General features: G+C 39.7%; 1 protein-coding gene across 1 annotated transcript in view; it reads right to left on the bottom strand.

Annotated features, from left to right (window-relative positions):
• Window positions 1-21435, bottom strand: part of LOC114661354 (excitatory amino acid transporter 2-like) — a 500553-nt gene that overhangs the window by 229776 nt on the left and 249342 nt on the right. The gene's annotated exons all lie outside the window — the stretch shown is intronic.

Genomic DNA, 21435 nt, shown 5'->3' with positions numbered 1-21435 from the left:
CTTTCCACTGTTTATAAGGTATTATTGTATATAACTTATCCCCACCTTCCCTTCTATATCTATAACCTCAGGCAATTAGATGTAGTAAAAAGACAAGCAGAAGTTAAGTTACACATAAGATAATGTATTGTTGATAATATTCATAAATAATAACAAAATGCAAAGTATATTTGAATATTGGCAACCCCATACAACCTGATTAAATGGTGATATGTAGTTCAGGCGGCATACAGACTTGTGGTTACTTAAATGTCTCTAGTTAAGGCATCATTGGTGCTCAGCTTTCAGCCACATATCTGTTCAAAATGGCTGCTGAGCTGTGCTCTTCATTGTGTTCTCTTCATCATCACAGGTTAGCAAGAGAGATGCTTCTTTCAGATGTTGGTTAGTAAGAGAGAGAGTGTGAGGTTAAACAAGTAAATATATAGATTTTCTGTCCAACCCCTACAGCCAATAGGGCGTTGTAGTACTTAAGGGCCTCTGAGACAAGCCAATTCTAAGCAGCCATACCTCAGACCAACGGGGGAATACAACATCTTAAAGCCTGCCACCCCCAAGACCATATGTCTTTAAGTCTTTCTTGCAGAGGTAGAAATGAATTAAGCAAAGAAACACTAACCAAACCGGTTTAATGCACATCTTCCCCCAATTCCTGTCGTAAAATTCAAAGAGACTCAGTTGTAAAATTGGGGGTGGCAAACACGAATGCCTCTCACCAAAGTAACACTAAATTACATTGCTTTGCCTAAAAATCAAATAAAGACATACAAAATATTCATCAAGTTATATGTAAAATCTCACATCACAACACTTCACCCCGATGAATGTTTTGTACAATGTCTTTATAAACAGTCTTAATTGTTTAACGAGTCTGATGCATAACTTGTGCATTGATTTGCAGTATTTGCTCTCCCAGTGTTAAAAGTTGTCCATGACCATTTGTCCATTACATATCTTGTTTATTTCAAAGACAATCTGAAGAACTTGGATGCGCTTCTGATGACTTGTATCTGCTCCAGCTTGCTTCAACTGTTTATTTAGCTTTCTGCAGTCTTCATATGTCATCAGATCTGGTGGTTCAAAATGAGACAAGTCCACACCTTCCACTAAACTAACCGTACTGCAATTTAAATCTATTGTGAATTCCTAAAACTGACCTTTGTTCTTTACTGGTTTTGTGTCTAACTGCTAATTAGACCCCTGTCCCAAACTATCGGTTTAAGCATATGCAGCTGTACAATTAATATCAAAATTTGAAAGGTAACATGTCACAGGTGCCAGTACAACCACTTCTGCCCAAGTGAGAGCACATGCAACACTGCATAAACTGTTCACAAAACCAACCTTTGTGGCCCCTCTTCACACATTTGGGGTTGATTTAATTGCCTCTTGTGCTTTCCTACCCATGGTGCAACTCTTGACTGCCATCAGCCTTTACCAATATAGGCTGGCATCACCACCATGAGAAATCACAGGTATGCAACTCATCATTCCCCCTGTAGACCACCCCTAGAGCTGTTTGACTCACCATATGCATACTCGTTGTGCTAAACACCTCGATTCAGAATTGGCCCACTGGTTCTCTGCTTGTACCACAGCTGACAACCTCAGCAGGGCTTCCGTATTTTCCCAATTAGACTATACCTAAACATCGAAGCCCATATGACTTGCAAATGTACCAGCTGCACCTGCTTTCCTGAAATGTTCACCAACTTTCTTAGTATACATTTTCCTTAATAATAGTATTAATTATATCAATTATCCCACTTAATTAATACCCAGAATGTATACTTTATGAACCCAAAATTAATCCCCTTATTTTGGCATTCCTAACTGGTTTGTTCAGTTTCCACCCCTTGGAATATAAATTTGCTGCAGTAATGAACAAACCTTTCCTTTTAAACTATTGCTATTCTGACTAGCCTTCTTATTGCATGACTCGTGGACTTGTTACTCACTTAAACCCCAGTAAGTGTCTTTTTCTTGCTGTCTCTTCAGTTCTTGTTCTTGTCTTTGTCTTTAGTCTTTGCCTTTGGTCTTTTCCGCTGTTTATCTATTCCGCTATGTAGGCAGGTCTGCAAAATGGAAGGTGACAAAGCAGTTTCTGTCCATCTCATCTTTTTGGTTGTTAAAACCTGGTGCCAACACTCAAACTTTGCTTCCAGGCATTCATTGGAACAGCTTGGCCACACTGCCACTCTGCTCCAATGTGCTAATGGTAACCCAATCTCCTGCATGGATTTCACTCTGCTAATTGCCTTCACTATTTATTACCTGCACAAACCCAAAGTCCGTAAAACCTCAAATAATAGAAGTAGCACTATTGCAAAAGATCAGGAAATTGAAACAGAAATAACTATTTTCCCTTTTCCTGTCTTCCTGCACTACTCTTCTATTTTTTTTCACTGCCTGTGTCCCTTTTTTTTTATTGTATGGTAACTGCTACCTGAAAGTGTGGGCTAAAACCTCTCCAAAATCCGAGTTCTAAATCCAGCATCTCTCCTAAAACTGACCTGTGTTCTTTACTAAAGACCAGATCACTTTTCTCCATTTAATTGCATGGAGATTCATAGGCTGTCTTTTTAAACAACTGGTCAGTCAGGTTTCGAATTACTGAACCTAAGTGTGTGTGCTTTTTAATTACTGCTGGCTCCAGCACAGCTGTTAGGACCCTCACACCCCTGTGCATTCCTGACTTGCTGTCTGAGCTTGGAAACCTTCCTGCTGCACCATCCCCCATCCTTTGTTCTTTGGCTTGTCCTGATTCATTCAAACCAAATCCTAAACTGGTGCACTTTCTTTCCAACTCAACCATTCTTGCATTAGTACTTTTAGACCTTTCACACACAAACACTCAAATTCCTTTCATTTCCATTGTTCTTTGTTTTAATTCCACACTTTCTTTATTCAGTACCAATATGCCATTATCCATTTCATGACCTCTAGTCAACAATTGCCATTCACACTCACCAGCTTCTCTGCCTTCTATCTGATTTCTTTGTCCTAAACCAAATTTCAATGCAGCACTGGTTACCTTTCTTAACAGTGGTGAAATATCTATCGGTGTAGCATGTTCTTTAACTACTGGACAGACCTCAGAATCACCTCAAGATTGTGGTGCTGTGGAAAATAATAATGGAAGAAAACATCCTTGCTGTTTTCCCTTCCTTTCATCTCTCTCCATTTCCTCGCACTTACATTCCCACTCTTTTTCTGAGCACCCATCTGTCTCAGGTAAGTCACCCACCCATGTTTTAGGGTTCCAGTAAGATCCCATTACTATTGCCCTAACTTTCACCATGGGTGGTTTTCTCTCCTTGTTTCCCCTGCTTTCTGTGCTTTCCACTTCAGCAGTGGGTGTTCTATATGCTAGCACTTCATAATTTTCACACCAACTGTTACATCTTTCAAAACTTTCACACATTCCACAACTTTCCCTTTCAGTCACTTTGCTATTTTCTTTCTCATACTGATCTTCCTTGTTACCAATAATACAAGCTAGTAAACCTCTTATAACAGTAGCTGTCTTCTTTAAACCAGATTTCTGTTTTCCTGCTTTTAATCCTTCCAGCCCCCTTCCATTTTGTGGCATGCTCAGATCTGCTTCTGCTTTCTCTACCTGCACTACAGGTTTGCATTTCCTAGCTTTAGCCTGCTTGCTTCTGCCACTCCACTGGAAGATGGCTGACTTTAATATAAATTTAGGCATTTCTGAGTCTACAATTATAATCTAATACAATTTGCCACCTTCATTATGGGTTGGCCTACTTTTTCCCCTGTAAGAAAACATAAACATACACATACATACACAAAGATCCTAAACGAATAAGTACCGTATGAATGACGAATGCATGTCCCATCACTCCCTAGCACTTTAACCACTTAAATGCCATATGAATAATGCATGCATTTCTCACCACTCCCTAGCACTTTAATTAGGGACTCACTATGACCAGCACTAACAAACATGCGGGTGTCCTCGTGATACACATGAAATCTCTACATTTTGTTGGTTATATTCCATTCAGCAACCAAACAATGTTTTACTTCCACCGCATTTGTACACTGGATGCCATAAAATTCACATACATAAACACACACATACATCAACAGTATTTGCAAACAGGGTGCAAAACATGGTTACCCCAAAATCTTGCCAACTACACCAATTGTTTTGTCTAACAAGGTGCAAAACAATGGTTACCCCAAAATCCTGCCCGACTACACCAATTGTTTTGTCTTGGTAGAGTAATATATTGCTCTACTTTCCCCTATTGTATTATTAATATGTAGACTTTGTCAGAATGCCTAATCTCACAGATTTACCACTGTTTATAAGGTATTATTGTATATAACTTATCCCCACCTTCCCTTCTATATCTATAACCTCAGGCAATTAGATGTAGTAAAAAGACAAGCAGAAGTTAAGTTACACATAAGATAATGTATTATTGATAATATTCATAAATAATAACAAAATGCAAAGTATATTTGAATATTGGCAACCATACAACCTGATTAAATGGTGATATGTAGTTCAGGTGGCACACAGACTTGTGGTTACTTAAATGTCTCTAGTTAAGGCATCATTGGTGCTCAGCTTTCAGCCACATGTCTGTTCAAAATGGCTGCTGAGTTGTGCTCTTCATTGTGTTCTCTTCATCATCAAAGGTTAGCAAGAGAGATGCTTCTTTCAGTTGTTGGTTAGTAAGAGAGAGAGTGTGAGGTTAAACAAGTAAATATATAGATTTTCTGTCCAACCCCTACAGCCAATAGGGCGTCGTAGTACTTAAAGGCCTCTGAGACAAGCCAATTCCAAGCAGCCATATCTCAGACCAATGGGGGAATACAGCATCTTAAAACCTGCCACCCCCAAGACCATATGTCTTTAAGTCTTTCTTGCAGGGGTAGAAATGAATTAAGCAAAGAAACACTAACCAAACCGGTTTAAGTCACATCTTCCCCCAAATCCTGTCGTAAAATTCAAAGAGGCTCAGTAGTAAAAGGGGGTGCAAACACGAATGCCTCTCACCAAAGTAACACTAAATTTCATTGCTTTGCCTAAAAATCAAATAAAGATATACAAAATATTCATCAAGTTATATGTAAAATCTCACATCACAACAATAGCGAATACTGAAGTAACGAAATTTTCAAAATAGCAAATACTTTTTGTTTGTCCACATAGCTGAGATCTGAGTCAGTACTCCACCAAGCATCTGGGTGGGTAGTTGTGTTGTGTGCAGATACTATGCTGTTCGAGTTTCATAGCACTTCTCAAAATTTTATTTGTGATGTACAAAAAAGAAGTGAGAAATGGTGTCAGTTTACACTGAAAGAAAAATTAACAATACTGGAAAAGCTGATTCCAGAATAAAGAAAAATAATGTGGTGAAAGCATTCAGAATCAAAAAAAAAAAATAGACGACAAAGTTAAAGAGCGGGTGTTGGGACTTGAATGAAGTAAAATTAAAAGCACGTTTGTATTTCTATAAAAAAGGTTACATCTAATTTTCATGCTGTTTTCATACCTGTATTTCTATAAAAAAAGAGTTACATTGTCTCATTTTTCAAATAAAATATTTTTTTAAAAAGTGTTTAAGAAGTGTGTTTTTTAATACAGGTATTGTCAAGCTTGGGATACAGAGTTAGTTGCACAAGAGACAGAAAGGTTAATCTAGGTTGGGTGCTAAATGTTCTAAACATTGTGCAACAAGCAGAGGAGCTACGGAACCATTAGAGATGGCGAATCACAAGCGACCCTGGTCACAATAGTATACATATTACAATAAAATATTTTTATGGTCCCATGAAATCTGTTACAACAGGATTCCATCTGTCTTCTTTCTACCTACGCTTGCAGCCACAGCACCTAATCCACAGTTGTGGTTTATAGCACACTTGCTAACATCGTCTTCATTGATTTTCACCAAACTTTGCTATTCTTCAGGTGGCCTTTATTTGCATAAACTAGCACACCTAATTTCTTCATGGGATTACTTGTTAGCACTGAAACGAAAAGGGGATGTGGTGCGTTAGAATGTCTCACTTGCTACAACAGTATTAACAACAAAAACATTTATTTACAGTATATAGCACGTTTTCATACAAATGATGTAGCTCAAAGTGATTTACAAGATGAAGAAAGAAAAAAGAAAATATAAAAATAAGATTAGGCAATGAACACGATTTGACTAATAAGGATGGAGATTAGAATCCTTCAGTCAACTGGGAGATGACTGATCAGTTTGTTGACGCTGTTCCTTCATCTTCTGTTAATGATGTAGCACTAAGAATTCAGGTTGCAGCAGGTGGCGTGCAGGCACAGTTTACGCATTTGCAACAAGAGGACACTAGCCTGGTGTTTGCATTTAAGTAGGCTTACTTAGTCGACTAAAGATACTGTAGAGAGAGAGATGAACACAGTTTGAACACTTCAATTATCTTAATTAAAGGGGGCTTCTTATTCCATGTGATATCTGATCAGATCATGGACAACTTTGTTAAACAATTAGTCGTTCCTCTTTCACATGTTTTGGGTGGGTGTCTCGGAATGGATAAAATGAGAGAACACATTTCAAAATGATTTTACTGAAGAAATATAGGTAAGGATGTAGAACAATTCTGATTGTCAGATTGTCTCCCCTCACAAACCTCTGTATGCCCCTCTCATTCCAATGCTAATTTTAGACAGCCTTTTGAAAGGGTTGGTTTGGTCCACTACCCAACAGTAAGAATGGTTACCAGTATATACCGGTACTTGTGTTAATAGATTATGCTACAAAGTATCCTGAAGTGGCACCTTTGTGAAAGGCGGATTTGTAGGCTGTGGTGAGAGCTCACTATGAGACTTTTACTCGTAGCAGCATACCTCAGGAAATTCTAATGGATCAGGGTATGCCTTTTACTTCTTGAGTTACTGTTTTGTCTTGGTAGAGGCCTATATTACTCTACTTTCCCATTTTTGTATTATTGATGTGTAGCCTTTGTCAGAATGCCTCAAATCTCACAGATTTTCCACTGTTTATAAGGTATTATAGTATATAACTTCTCCCCACCTTCTCTTCTACATTTATAACCTCAGGCAATTACATGTAGTAAAAGACAAGCAGGAGTTAAGTTACACTTTAAATAATGTATTATTTGATAATATTCATAAATAATAACAATAAGCAAAGTACAGGTGAATATTAATAACCATACAACCTGATAAATGCTGATGTGTAGTTTCAGGCAGCACACAGACTTGTTTGTTACTTAAAATGTCTCTAGTTAAGGTATCATTTTTGGTCAGCTTTATTTAGAACATGCCACATGATTGTCTCAATATGGCTGCCGAGTTGTGCTTCTCTGTGTGGTCTTTTTCAGTTCATGGTGGGTGAGATGGTAGAAGAGAGAGAGAGGGATAAAGCAAGCAAATTTATAGATTTTCTGTCCAAACCCTACAGCCAATAGGGCATCATGTTACTTAATGGCTTCAGGCAACTTTAAACCAATAGAATTCTGGTGCGATTCAATGGTTTCACACCTGCCCCAGTACCATTTGTTAAGGCAAAGCTTGTCAGCTAGATAGTTGTCCTCCATGCAGGGGTTTTTTGAGAGAGTCCTCTAGAGAATCACTTGTCAATCTGGTTTTAGGCACTTCCCCCAACCCTGTCGTAAAATTACAAAGACTCAGTCCTAAAAGGGGGGGTTGGGGTTCTTAACCATCAAACCATTGCTGTTCTTATAACTGATATAACACTAATGTGTTACAAATAAAGACATACAAAATATTTATCAACTTATATACAAAATTTCACACCACGACAGTTATGAAGGAGTTGTGCACAACTATTTATCATCTGCAAGTAAACAGGTTGACTGAAAGACTTATTAAAACATTGAAGCAAATGATTAGGTGGGTTGCTCATGGGGACCCAATGTTGTGAAACTCTCTATTGCCATTTCTAATGTGAGGGATTCACAAGAGGCTTCTACAAGGTTGAGTCTACCTGTATTTGAATTACTATTTGGCGGGCAACCATGGGGAGCATTAGATTTTTGTCAATAGGAGCAGTTGGCCAGTCAAAGAGATAGTTAGAAGTTTACATTTGCAGATCAAATCATTTCCCCACAGGAGAAAACTTGTAAGCTGTCCATGATTGCTGTGGAGCATCAGCAGCATGAACAGGAAGCACACATCCACACAAATTTCTGGGGAAGTGGCAGGATCCAGCTGTGTTTAAAAAATATATAATCCCAGTAAATTACAAAGTTAGAATACCTGGTTGACACAAACATGTTTTGCATGTCAGTGTTTTGAAGGAATGGCATGTACACAGACAGGCTTTAGTAACAGCCACTGATGTTTCTCAGTCTGAGGTTGCTATGGGTGATGGCTTGACTAACACAAACAGGAGTGAATTGTTTGTGTTGATAGACAAAAACAGTAATTTTTTTCTTCCCTTCCTGGTAAAACTTAATTTACTGAGCATAAGATCATCCCAGACACTGACATTAAGGTGCACATGTACCCATATTGCATACTGGAAGGAAGTTGGAATGTAGTTCACGAGAAAGTAAAGCAGATGCTTTAATTAGGGGTAATTCACTAAAGTAAAGGTGACTGGTGTAACCCTATTGTTCTTGTACCAAGAACTGAATGGATCTATTCATTTCTGTATACATTTTTAGTGTGTTGTGGTGTGAAATTTCGCATACAAATTGATGAATATTTTGTATGTCTTTATTTGTAACTTAGACAAAGCAATGTAATATTAGTATTTCATTAATTAGAAGCATTCATGCTTACCCCCTAGGACTAAGTCAGGATAGTGAATTTTACAACAGGTTTGGGGGAAGTGCCTTAAACAAGTTTGGCAAATGTTTCTCTGCTGGAGTCTCTCAGTCAACCCCCACAGGAAAGCCAGACTGCCTAGCTGGCAAGGTTCAACTCAACATATAGTTTTGGGGGCATTTGTGTAGGTATTCTATGCCCCATTGGTCTGAAGTATGGCTGTCTGGAATTGGCTTGTATCAAAAGCCTTTAAGTACCATGATGCCCTATTGGCTCTAGGGGTTGGACAGAAAACCTATACATTTGCTTGCTTTATCTCTCTCTCTCTCTCTCTTACCAAATGATGAAGGAGCATCTCACACCATGAACTGAAAAGGACAACACAATGAAGAGCACAGCTTGGCAGCCATATTGAGAATGACATGAAGAAGAAAGCTGACCAAAAATGAAGACTTAACTAGAGACATTTTAAGTAACTAACAAGTCTATGTGCCACCTAAACTACACATCAGGTTGTATGGTTGCCAATAATCAAATGTACTTTGCATATTGTTATTATTTATGACTATTATAAATATGGAAGCTTTTGAGGCAACTCAGGCCCCTTCTTCAGGCAAGATCTAATCCTAAAGAAGGGGCCTGAGTTGCCTCGAAAGCTTGCATATTGTAATCTTTTTAGTTAGCCAATAAAAGGTGTCATTTTGCTTGGCTTTTTTCTAAATTCATAATGGCTAACACGGTACAACACCCTAGTACTATGAATATTATCAATGATACATTACTTAAATTATAACGTAGCTCCTGGTTGTCTTTTACTACACCTAATTGCCTGAGGTTATAAATGTAGAAGGGAAGGTAGGGAGAGGTTATATGATACAATACCTTATAAACAGTGGTAAGTCTGTGAGATTTGAGGCATTCTGATAAAGGCTACATATTAATAACATAAAAGGGGAAAGTAGAGTAATATATTACTCTACCAAGACAAAACACAGTGATTAAATAAAGTTTCAAAATTTGATACTTATCCAATGGCATGTGTTGATGAATTATTGTAAAAGCATGGTCAGGTTTCATTTATGTCTACATTGGATCTGATTAAGGGTGTGGAAGAATAATTTAGAGGTAACAATAGCTAACCATTTTGGTTTGCAGTGTACATTAAAATGTCTAAGAATTGGTTGTGGAAAACTACTGAGGTGGTCAAATGTAATGCACAAAATGTACAGAAAGATGAATAAGAAGTAAGAGGTCAGCAGATTTCCTGTGAACAGACAGAACGACAGTGTTACACGCACATACATTTCAAGGGTGGTGGCTCAGCTCAAAGCGTATAATCAGAACTAAAAAATAATAATATAGACTTTTATTTATATAATTATGTAATTTGGGTGTAAACCAATGAACCAACCAGAGTAAACAGTGTGCATTGATTGACAGTATATGTAAATTCAATAATTTATAAAATTAACCTGTTTCCTTTGTTTCTCTTACCATTCTCATCATGCTGTAACAGACTGCGGTGAGAGATGCTCCCACCTCAGCATGGTGCTGCAAGAGTAAGAAATGACACAAGTGAACAAACGTTTCTCCTGCCTGCTTGCTGACCAGACTCATTTTGTTAGAGGATAAGTTTCTTTCTTCAATTAAGATGTTGATTTCTACCACAAAGGACAGTGGCAGGTGCCTGTAGAAGAATCTAGCTGTGAGAAGGCTGCATTTGTCACCCCTAATGGTTTATTCAAATTCACTAAGTTCCCTTTTGGGTTTCATAGCGTGCCTCTCACATTCCAGCATATGATGTACCAAATTTTATGTTCTCATGCTGAATATTCTGGAGTGTATCTCAATGATTTCATTTTCAGTAATTACTGGCAGACGCCCTTAACATGATTACAAGTGGTACTTAATAGCCTAAGACAGTGTAGCAGCACTTTTCCCAGGTTTCCAAAATTGAACAGCTAATGAATTGGCAAGTTAGGATCAAGCATGAGTCAAATGCGTAACAAAAGAAATTCCTCAGTCCAATAAAGTTTGTTTTAAAAAGGTTTAGTTAAAATTAAAAAAGAAGAAATCATAAAAATTTTAAAAAGGTGATTACACAAACAGAATAAAAGGCAAAATGGGAAAAAGTGTTCTTATCTGTTTCATTACAATCCTAGCTTTCTCATGTTATACTTGCTGTCAACTGAACCCACTTGGTTGTTAGCTGGTTCAGATAAATTGAGAAATATGGAAGGTATAGACATGTAGCAAGGTGTACTGGGTACAGCAAGTACATGCCACTTTGTTCATACTGAGTTCAACTCATTCCTCCAGAGTATCTTCTATTATGTCTCAGAAGAATTCAGGAATGTAGAATAAAAATGGATCCTATTAAAGCTATGGCAAAATGTTTTTGATATCTATCATGACAGCAGCTCTAGGACCTATTAGTGGACATCACCTGTAAGAGAAGCTGTCAAGCTGAAGATAGAGGCCTTCCATGCAGCATTAGTAGGATTTTCCTTAAAATGGACTAAAAGGTAGTGGCACACAAAAAAGAAGCTCACAACTACAGCAGTGGCCAAAATGAAAGCCTATGTATACAATGTAGATTATATGAGAGCCTGAGTTGAATAACATGCAGTACTGGAGGTATCTCTTTTCTAACCACAAGATGGAGTAGAGAGCTACTTGACAAGTTAGGCACATGCAGATTTACATTAGCATCAACTTTTTGGAGAATAGCATGTCCAAAAAATATGGACTATTATGCACTATGTGGAAGTAATCTTTTTTGTCAATTTCTTCATAAGCAGGATTGTAATAAAAATGTCGGCAGGTTAAGAAAAAGCTGAGGAAGAAAATATTTTCGCAGTCAGGCAACCTTAAATCCATCTATTGGCACTCTGGGTACTTTTTGACACTATACTTTGCATACTGTTTTGTAATATTCTGCATTATATACAAAGTGATGACACTATATTACAGCTTGCACGTCAAACTATTGATTGTTGAAGGCTGAATTGTTGATCCATTCAAATCTGCATCTTTTGCAATAAACACATCTTCATTGGAGTGAATCTACATAGTAAATGTACTGAGCATATAACATTAATGCATAAATACAATTAATTTAAGTGGCTAAGAATAAAAGTCACATGCATTCTAATTGACACTAGTGTACATAGCATAGGCACCATCTATTTGAGGCATACAGGTAAAAGCCCAATCAAACCTCCCTGTCCTCACTTTCACCCTGCTACAGTTAACTTCTCCCAGGTCTCATTCCCCCCAACACAATCCTAGAACAATGCTAGAGAAAAGTCACAATGGTAAAATGAGTTGAAACACACCTGCTGTGTCTGACTCAATGTATTGCTCCAGGTTACTAAAGATACAGTACATTCAGACCGATATTAAAAGTGAGTTAGTTCTGAGTTTCGGCTCATATCTGACTTTTTTTTTATGGTTCAAATTAATTTTGCAAGTGATTCAAATGAGATATAGTTGTGTGGTGAAATCTATCCTGAAAACTTAGTTTCTGCAAATGTTTGCAAAATTAATAACAATTCATTAAACAGATAGAACCTAACAGACAAGTAGGGCTTCCACCTACAACGCTGATTGTTGACATGACGTTTTCAATTTCTTTACATTGCAGGACATTTGTGAATTGGTTGGTCAAAATTATCAGTTCTTAAAGATGCTTTGACTGGAACAACCCCTGACTCTTACAGAAAAATTAATGCTTGAGGTGTGATTCAGCAGAAAGCACCCAATAACTGGGTTGTATTAATTTACATTTCATTTTTCTCTAAAATTATTGAATCTGTATCAAATATGTGATAAAATACTATTATTTAAGTCCAAGCTTATGCTTTTAATTTAATCAGCGCTTTATCATTTAATTTTATTTTGTCTGTGATTCCTATGCAACAAAGCCTGTTGGAAAATTATTATTATTACTGTTGTTGTTCTTATTGTTGGATAATTATCTTCAATGTAGCCAAATAGTATTACCACCACAATGTGTATTATCAGTAATGATAAGACAGGTAATTCATTGAAGCAGTGTGAGATGAGTTGACTGCCTGTGCAATAACTATAAATATGTGTTTTAGAAACACTGATGTGCAGCAGAACAGTTTCCTAAGGTGTAAATTAGGACAAAGTGATGACAAAACAAGGACCCCTTAATGCTTGCAAATTCATACAAGATAATTAAGAAGACTTGAACAACATGGTGCTGATCTTACTGTACATCATCCATTTGATATACTGCAAACATGTGGCATTCTGTATGTTCTTGTCTTCTGCATTCTCAGGCATATTTCTTATGAATTAAAAGTACTGTGATCCATAGAAAATGCCCTTTCTCCACTTTTAAACCCCTTCTCAACAAAAAAGGAAGTCATTCTTACAAGTTAACTTGGAAGAAGTGTGGAGTATTTTGTGCTACTGCTGTGTGACAGTCAATTCAAAAACAAAATTATCTCCTAAAACTTGGCATTTTGAGTGCTGCTAAAGAGATATGGGGGAATTTTTAAAGCTTTTTTTCCCCTTTGGAAGGGATTTAATATATACTGTAAGAGCCAATCTTAGAAAGTTAAAGATTTGAGTTAAACGTATATTAGTGTTTGCTTAATTTGAATAGAATATAATTTCTTTCATAGTCATAGACAATGGTATAGTCTTTTCCCCCTATAAGTTAGTAAGAGATAGAACTTTCTTGTTATAACTGAGATCAAGTTGGGGAGCATGCACTGGTACAGTGCGTTGCCGCACCCACTACACAACAAAACAACTTGGGATCCCAGTTGGCAACCCCCCAGGTAGACACGCGGTCCAGTCCCACCCTCCGGAAGTGACCCTCTATCTACCGCAGCCAGGTGTTACGTGGGTGACCCCTTGGCCTGGTCCAGCCACTCGGGTGCCCAACAATGAGGATCTTACGAGCTGGATCACCCTCGGGGAAACACACCACATGGCTGTAGTGCAGTAACTGATGCTCCCTCATAATGCAGGTAATGTGCCATGAGCAACCACTCATTCGACACAAAATCAAACCAACGGTACCCAAGGATTTTCCGGAGAGACACAGTACCAAAGGAGTCCAGTCTTCGTCTCAGGTCACTGGATAGTGTCCATGTCTCACAACCATATAGCAAGACAGGAAGCACCAGGACTCTAAAGACTTGGACCTTCGTCCTTTTGCAAAGATATCGGGAGCGCCACACACCCCTTTCCAGCAAACTCATGACCCCCCATGCTCTCCCAATCTGTCTACTGACTTCATAGGAAGAGTCACCAGAGACATGAATGTCACTGCCAAGGTAAGTAAACCTCTCGACATGGTCGACACTCTGTCCGCAAACAGACACACTGCTGATGGCTGTGCCAAGAGGTCATTAAAGGCCTGGATCTTTATTTTTATCCAGGACATTTGCAAGCCCAGACACTCAGACTCCATGCTCAGTCTCTCAAGCGCCCCTATCAGAGCCTCCATTGACTCACAGAATCATCAGCAAAGTCAAGATCCATGAATCTTTCTTCACCAATAGATGTCCCACAGCCGTTGGACCCCACGACTTTGCCCAACACCCAGTCCATACAAGCATTGAACAGAGTAGAAGCAAGAACACACCCCTGACGAACCCCAGAATCAACTGGGGAAAACGTAGAGGTTCTGCCTCCACTCTGCACAGCACTCACAGTACCAGTGTATAGGCCGGCCATGATATCCAACAACCTTGAAGAGATCCCGCGAACCCTCAAGATATCCTACAGGGCAGCTCGATCAACTGAGTCAAGCGCTTTACGAAAATTGACAAAGGCTGCAAAGAAACTCTGCTGATATTCACGTTTGTGCTCCATGAGAACCCTCAGTGCTAGGATGCAGTCAATGGTAGACTTCTTAGGTGTAAAACCAGACTGTTCCGGTCGCTGGTAGGTGAGCAAGTGATCACGGATCCTATTGAGGACGACCCTAGCAAGGACCTTACCTGGCACCGAGAGCAGTGTTATCCCACTGTAGTTGCTGCAATCCGGGCGATCACCCTTCCCTTTCCAGATAGGGATGACAAGTCCCGTTTTCCAGTCAGTTGGGATGATGCCAGTCTCCCAAATGGAAGCAAAGATTGCTTGCAATGCCAGGAGGACAGCCTTACCTCCTGCCTGGAGAAGTTCACCCAAGATACCACAGATCCCTGCAGCCTTTCCTCCCCTCAGCTGGTTCACCACCTGTGCAATCTCAGTGAGACTGGGTGGTTCACAGCTATTTGGAGGATCTACCTCAAGGACCATGGACCCAGAGATATCCATCGTCCTAGCTGGAGGATCAGCTTTGAACAACTGTTCAAAGTAGCCAGCCCAGCAGGTCACAACTGAAGTGTCATCCGTAAGGACCGTTCCATCAGCCACCCTGACTGTGACTCTCCAAGCAACAGATTCGGATGTGCGTAATGCTTCAATTCCTCTGTAACCAGGACGTGGGTCACTAGACCACAGATGGTGTGTCACTTGCTCACAGACTCCTCTAACAAATGCCTTTTTATCTGCCCTCAGAGCCCTTGCACCCATCCTTCTCAGTTCCCGGTACAGACTAGAGTTGCCATTGAGCCGTGGGCTGCGACTCCTCTCAATGATATCCAGGGTTCCCTGCGAGATGAAACACCTCCTTCTGGGAACACCGGTAACATCAACACAGCCCTCAGCAACCTTCAGGGTCTTGTCACGGAAGGTCTCCCATATCACATTAGGATTGGCAATTGCACCCAAATCTGCAAGTTCCTCACACAAACTGCGTGCAAACTCATTAGAAACAGCCTGGTCTTGGAGTCTGGCAAAGTCCAGGCTCATTTTCCTAGTAGGTGGTAACTTACTGGATCTAAGCTGGATCCTAAGAGTAGCAACAACAAGTCAGTGGTCAGAATTCACAAACTGGGCACTTCTATAGACCCTGCAGTTTTGCAAGAGCCTCCAGCGTCTGCCCAGGAGGATGTGATCGATCCTCCTTCACCGCACCACCAGTATTGGAGTACCAAGTCCAGCGATGTGGTTCTGGGTGCTGGAACCAGGATCCAACGATTCACATTACCTGACCTTTTGCAAAGTCAAGGAACATGGAGCCACTTTCACCACGGTCACTAGACCCATGGGGACCGAGACAATCCCCATAGCCAGCCTTGTCAGTGCCAGTGGCTGCATTGAAGTCACCCATGACCTGAGGAGTGTCACCTCATGGGCACCCATCAACCATTAAGCCAAGCTGCGAATAAAAGGTCTCCCTCGCCGAGACATCACTCACCGTGGTCGGACCATACACTGAGACAACAGACAAGGCACCCTGGAAGTGCCATAATCTGAGTTTCATAATACGCTCATTGAAAGGAGTGACATCAGACACCATCAGAAGAAGCCAATCCGCTACAGCAACAGCTACTCTCTGAGTATGACAGCCATCAGACCAACCAGACCTACAGAGTATCCACCTACAGAAATCTGACCAGTCCCCAGTCTGCGCACCTCAGAGAGTGCTGCCACTGAAATGCAGAGTTTACACAGCTCCTCCGACAGTAGAGGAAGATGATCATCTTGCTGGAGAGACAAGATGTTCCATGCTCCTACTCGTATGGGCTGCCTCAAATTGGGACCCGAGTGCTGCCGTGCAGCGGGTGACGCCTCAGCACCACACCAGTTCTGATCCCCAACAGACCTAACCCCATTGGCTCTCCAACGGTTTCGGGCTCCCAAGGGCTTTCCCCCATCCCCTTCATGATGTCCTACAAAGGTTGGATGAATTTGAATCTGAAAGGCAGGTGTGATCAGTAACTACTGCAGGGCCCATTCGCAATCTTATGGACACAATCTTATTGACATGTTATTTCAGAATCAAGCCGAATATCAAAAAAGTCAAGCCAAATGCAGAAAGCAATCACTGAAATGGCTAAATCATTAACCAAACAAAAGTTAGCTCCTGCTCCAGCACCTCCTGCGCAGCATGATGAAGTACCACATAGACAGGTACCTTTATTTTCAGGTAACCCACTGGCTTATGGAAACTTCATCAGAGCCTTTGATCACAGTGTAGGTGACGTATTAGTAGACCCACAAGATAAATTAGATTACCTGATTCAATATACAAGAGGTCTAGCTCAAGAAATGATTAATGGTTGTGCACGATTGCCACCAGATCAAGGTTATGAAAGAGTTAGAAAGCAGCTTGAAAGTTACTATGGCAACAAAGTGTTTGTAGTAGATGCGTACAAAAGTAAGGCATTGAAGTGGCCTCAAATAAAACAAAATGATGGAGAGGCCTTGAGAGACTTTGCAACCTTTCTTGATAACTGTATGGTCTCCATGACTAAAGCAAGAAATCGAGTGGCATTTAATAGCATTGAAAATATCCGTACTATACTCTCAAAGCTCCCATGTTCGTTACAAGATATGTGGGGAAACTTAGGTTATGAAATTGAAGAAAGAGAAGACAGAGAGACTCACATTTGCGATTAGCTACCTTTTTACATAAATAGGCTAAGATATTTATGCATCCTATTTATGGAAAAGCTTCAAGAGACAGCACAGAGAAAAAGGAAAAGACAGACAAGGTTAGGTCTCCTCTTAAGTATGGACGGAGATCAGGAGGTATTTTCACTACAAGTACTGTATTTCTGATGCTGCTAAAAAAGGGACTCAAGAAACCTCGGTCAAAAAAACGATACCTGTGTGTTTAAAAAGCCTTGTGTATTCTGCAATTGCCAGCACACCCTTACTGATTGTAGTAAAATCTAAAAGAACTGCCACATAAAGAAAGAATCGACTTTTTAAAATCTAAAGGTTTATGCTTTCGCCGTCTCAAACAGGGTAACCTTTGTAAGAATTGTAAAGAAAGAATGAAGTGTCAGACATGTTCTTTTCAGCACCCAGATATCCTGCACATCAAAAAAGAGAGTGGAGCAACATCTAAAGCTACAGCCAGTGTGGCAACATCTACTGAAAAGGAAACCGAGTCTGGAACTTGTGCCTTTACTGGGGCCGATGAAGAGTGTGCACTGCAAGTGGTTCCTGTTAAGGTAAAATCTAAGAAGAGTGAAAGGTATGTAGAAACATATGCTTTTATAGATCTCGGCAGTGCAGTAACAATTTGCACTGAAAGGCTCCAGAGACAATTAAACCTTCAAAGAAGAAGAACACAAGTATTCCTCAAAACGATGAGTAATTATCATGATGATTCAAAGATGCTAACCCAATGTTCTGTTTTATCAGATTTGCAAGTCTGTGGTCTCAATGATGATGAATATATTGATTTGCCAAAGGTCTTTAGACAGGTCTCCATTTCAGTGAACAGAGAAAGTATTCCACTACAAGAAGATATCGGTAAGTGGGCATATCTTAAAGAGGTACGTCTATCTCGTATTGATTCTGAAGTTGATATTTTAATAGGAATCAACTACCCAGAAATCTTCAAGCAGTTGTGAATCATACCTAGCCAAGGAGGTGGACCTCATGCTATGAAGGCTGCACTTGGATAGGTGGTTGGTGGACCATGCAAAGAGATAGATGACCTTGTAAAACAAAGTGGTAAGCTGCCCAAACATTCAATCAATCGTGTGTCAATAACAGAAATTGAAGATATGTTGCTGCAACAGTATAACACAAATTTTCTACAGCAAAGCTGTGAAGAAAAAGAGAAGATGTCACAGGAGGACATCAAGTTTATGTGCATAGCCTCAGAATCTGCGAGACTGGTAGGTGGTCACTATTGTTTAAATTTGCCTTTGAAGGATGAAACACTTAAAATGGAGAACAATCGCTGTATTGCTGAACAGCGTGCTATTGGGCTCAAGAGAAAACTGAGCAAAAATTCAGGTTTCCATGAAGACTATAAAGCCTTCATAAAAGACATTGTTGACAAGGGTTACGCTGTCAAGGTACCCAAAGAAAGCATGGATTGCAGCGAAGGCAGGGTGTGGTACATCCACATCATGGTGTGTATCATCCAAAGAAAAATAAGATTCGAGTGGTCTTTGATTGCACTGCCGCCTACCAGGGGATTTCACTTAATGAACAATTATTTAAAGGCCCTGACGTAACTAGCACCCTCATTGGCGCCCTTACAAGATTCAGAAAGGAGCCAATAGCACTAATGGCAGACATTAAGTCAATGTTCTACCAAGTTAAAGTAGTAGATGAAGACACTGATCTTTTGCACTTTTTATGGTGGCCTGAAGGTAATCTAAGTAAAGATCTGGAAGAATTCAAAATGACAGTACATCTTTTTGGTGCTACTTCTTCACCCAGTTGTGCTTCTTATGCTTTGCGTAGAACAGCCGAAGATGCTAGAAATACTGTACATTTCCTAAGGAAGCTGTTAATACTGTTATCAATAACTTCTATGTGGATGACTGCTTAAAGTCGGTGGCAACAGAAGAACAAGCAATAAAGCTGGCAAAAGACCTCAAAGCTCTGCGCCACAAAGGGGGATTTTATTTGATTAAGTGGGTGAGTAGCAACAGAGCAGTTTTATTGTCTTTTCTTGAAGAAGACAGAGCTCATGAACAAAAGGACTTAGATTTGAGCCACAGAGCATGCCCTGGACATCCAGTGGTGCACAGAAACGGACAGTTTCAAATTTCAGATTAAGTTACAAAACAAGCCTACTACAAGGCATGGTATTCTGTCTGTTGTTAGCTCAGTTTATGATCCACTTGGTTTTCTAGCACCTGCCTTACTGCCAGCAAAGCCTTATTCTAAGAGACTTATGCAGTGAGAAATTTGGATGGGATGAAGAAGTAGAAGTCAAACACATTCAGAAATGGAAAAAATGGATACATGATTTGCAGTTACCTATAGACTATAAAGTGAACAGATGCTTCAAACCTACTGGGTTTAGAACCATAAAGACAGCACAAATTCACCATTTTGCAGATGCCAGTGAAGATGGATATGGCACTGTCACTTAACTTGTCTTAACCAATGAAGAGGGCAAAAAGCACTGTTCATTCCTGATGGGCAAGTCAAGAATTGCACCAATGAAGCATGTTACGATTCCAAGATTGGAGATGACAGCAGCCGTTGTGGCAGTTACAATGGACAAAATGCTAAAAGGTGAGCTCCAAATGCCCTTACAAGAATCTACATTTTGGACTGACAGCACCACAGTGCTAAAATACATTTCAAATGAAAGCACTCGATTGAAGACCTCTGTTGCCAACAGAATCTCCGTGATCAGAGATCATTGACAACCTTCACAGTGGAGGTATGTCACATCTGCCCTTAATCCGGTTGATCAAGCATCCAGAGGGCTAAACATAGAAAACTGTCTCAAAAGTACCACATGGTCACAAGGTCCAAGTTTCTTATTGAAGCCCGAACATGAGTGGTTAAAAAGACCAGATCAACTGAACAATTCACTTTTTGAAGATGATCCAAAAGTTAAAACTTGTGCAGTTAACATGACAAGAATAGAGGAGGTGACCAAGCCCATCAACAAACTAATCACTTACTTTTAAGATTGGCTGCACTTGAGGAATGCAGTGGCATGGTTACTCAAGTTTAAAGAAATGAAAGAAAAACATTTTAACTAGAAGTAAGTCAGTCTAAAAATAATCCAGAAACACGAAAATCACTCATCGCAAAGCACATGAAAAGGTATAAATGGACCATAAAAGCAAGCCCAATTTCTCTAGAAGACTTAGTTAAAGCTGAAACAGAGCTTATCCGCCTTAGTCAACAGCATGAATTTCCAGAAGAAAAAAAAAAGGCTTGTGTAAAAAAGAAGAGCCAAATCTATAAACTTGACCCGATCATACAAGATGGAATACTGATAGTTGGAGGAAGACTCAGCAAAGCTGCAGTGCCCGAAGAAGCTAAATATCCTGCAATTCTTCACAAGCATTCACATGTTGCTTCTCTCATACTGCAGCACATTCACAAAGAAATCAGACATTGTGGGCGCAACTATGTGCTGGTACAATTACGCCAGAAATACTGGATAACTCAAGCAAACTCAGCTATCAGAAAAATCATTTCAAAGTGCACAATGTGCAGAAGATATAATCCAAAAGCAGGTGAGCAAAAAATGGCAGATTTGCCAGAAGATCGCCTAGTACCCAACCAACCACCGTTCACTAATGTTGAAGTCTGGTCAAGAGGTATGGAGTAATCTTCACTTGTTTAACAACCAGAGCTGCGCACACAGAGATTGCACATAGCTTTTGTATTGATGCCACATGCCGATTTATGTGCAGAAGAGGACAAGTTAAAATCATGCACTCAGACAATAGAACAAATTTTGTTGGAGCAGAAAGATAGCTACGAGAAGCTACTAAAAATTTGGAACACAAAAAAATCGGCAACACTATGATGCAGAAAGAAATCAAATGGATTTTCAATCCATCATCAATCTCTCATCAAGATGGAGTGTGGGAAAGACAAATCAGAAGCATAAGTAAGATTTTAAATTCAACACTAAACCAACAAACACTCAATGATAAAAGTCTTCATACAATGATGTGTGAAGTGGAATCAATAATCAATATCAGACCCCTTACAAAGACATCAGAGGACCCAAATGATTTGTAACCAATCACACCCAATCACTTGCTGTTAATGAAGACACAACCTGATATGCCACCTGAACTCCTTTCCATAAATGAACCATACTCTTGAAG

The sequence above is a fragment of the Erpetoichthys calabaricus genome, chromosome 11, assembly GCF_900747795.2.
Source record: "Erpetoichthys calabaricus chromosome 11, fErpCal1.3, whole genome shotgun sequence".
Lineage (NCBI taxonomy): Eukaryota > Metazoa > Chordata > Cladistia > Polypteriformes > Polypteridae > Erpetoichthys > Erpetoichthys calabaricus.
Note: the sequence above shows the minus strand (reverse complement) of the source record. Positions and strands in the feature narration are given on the sequence as shown.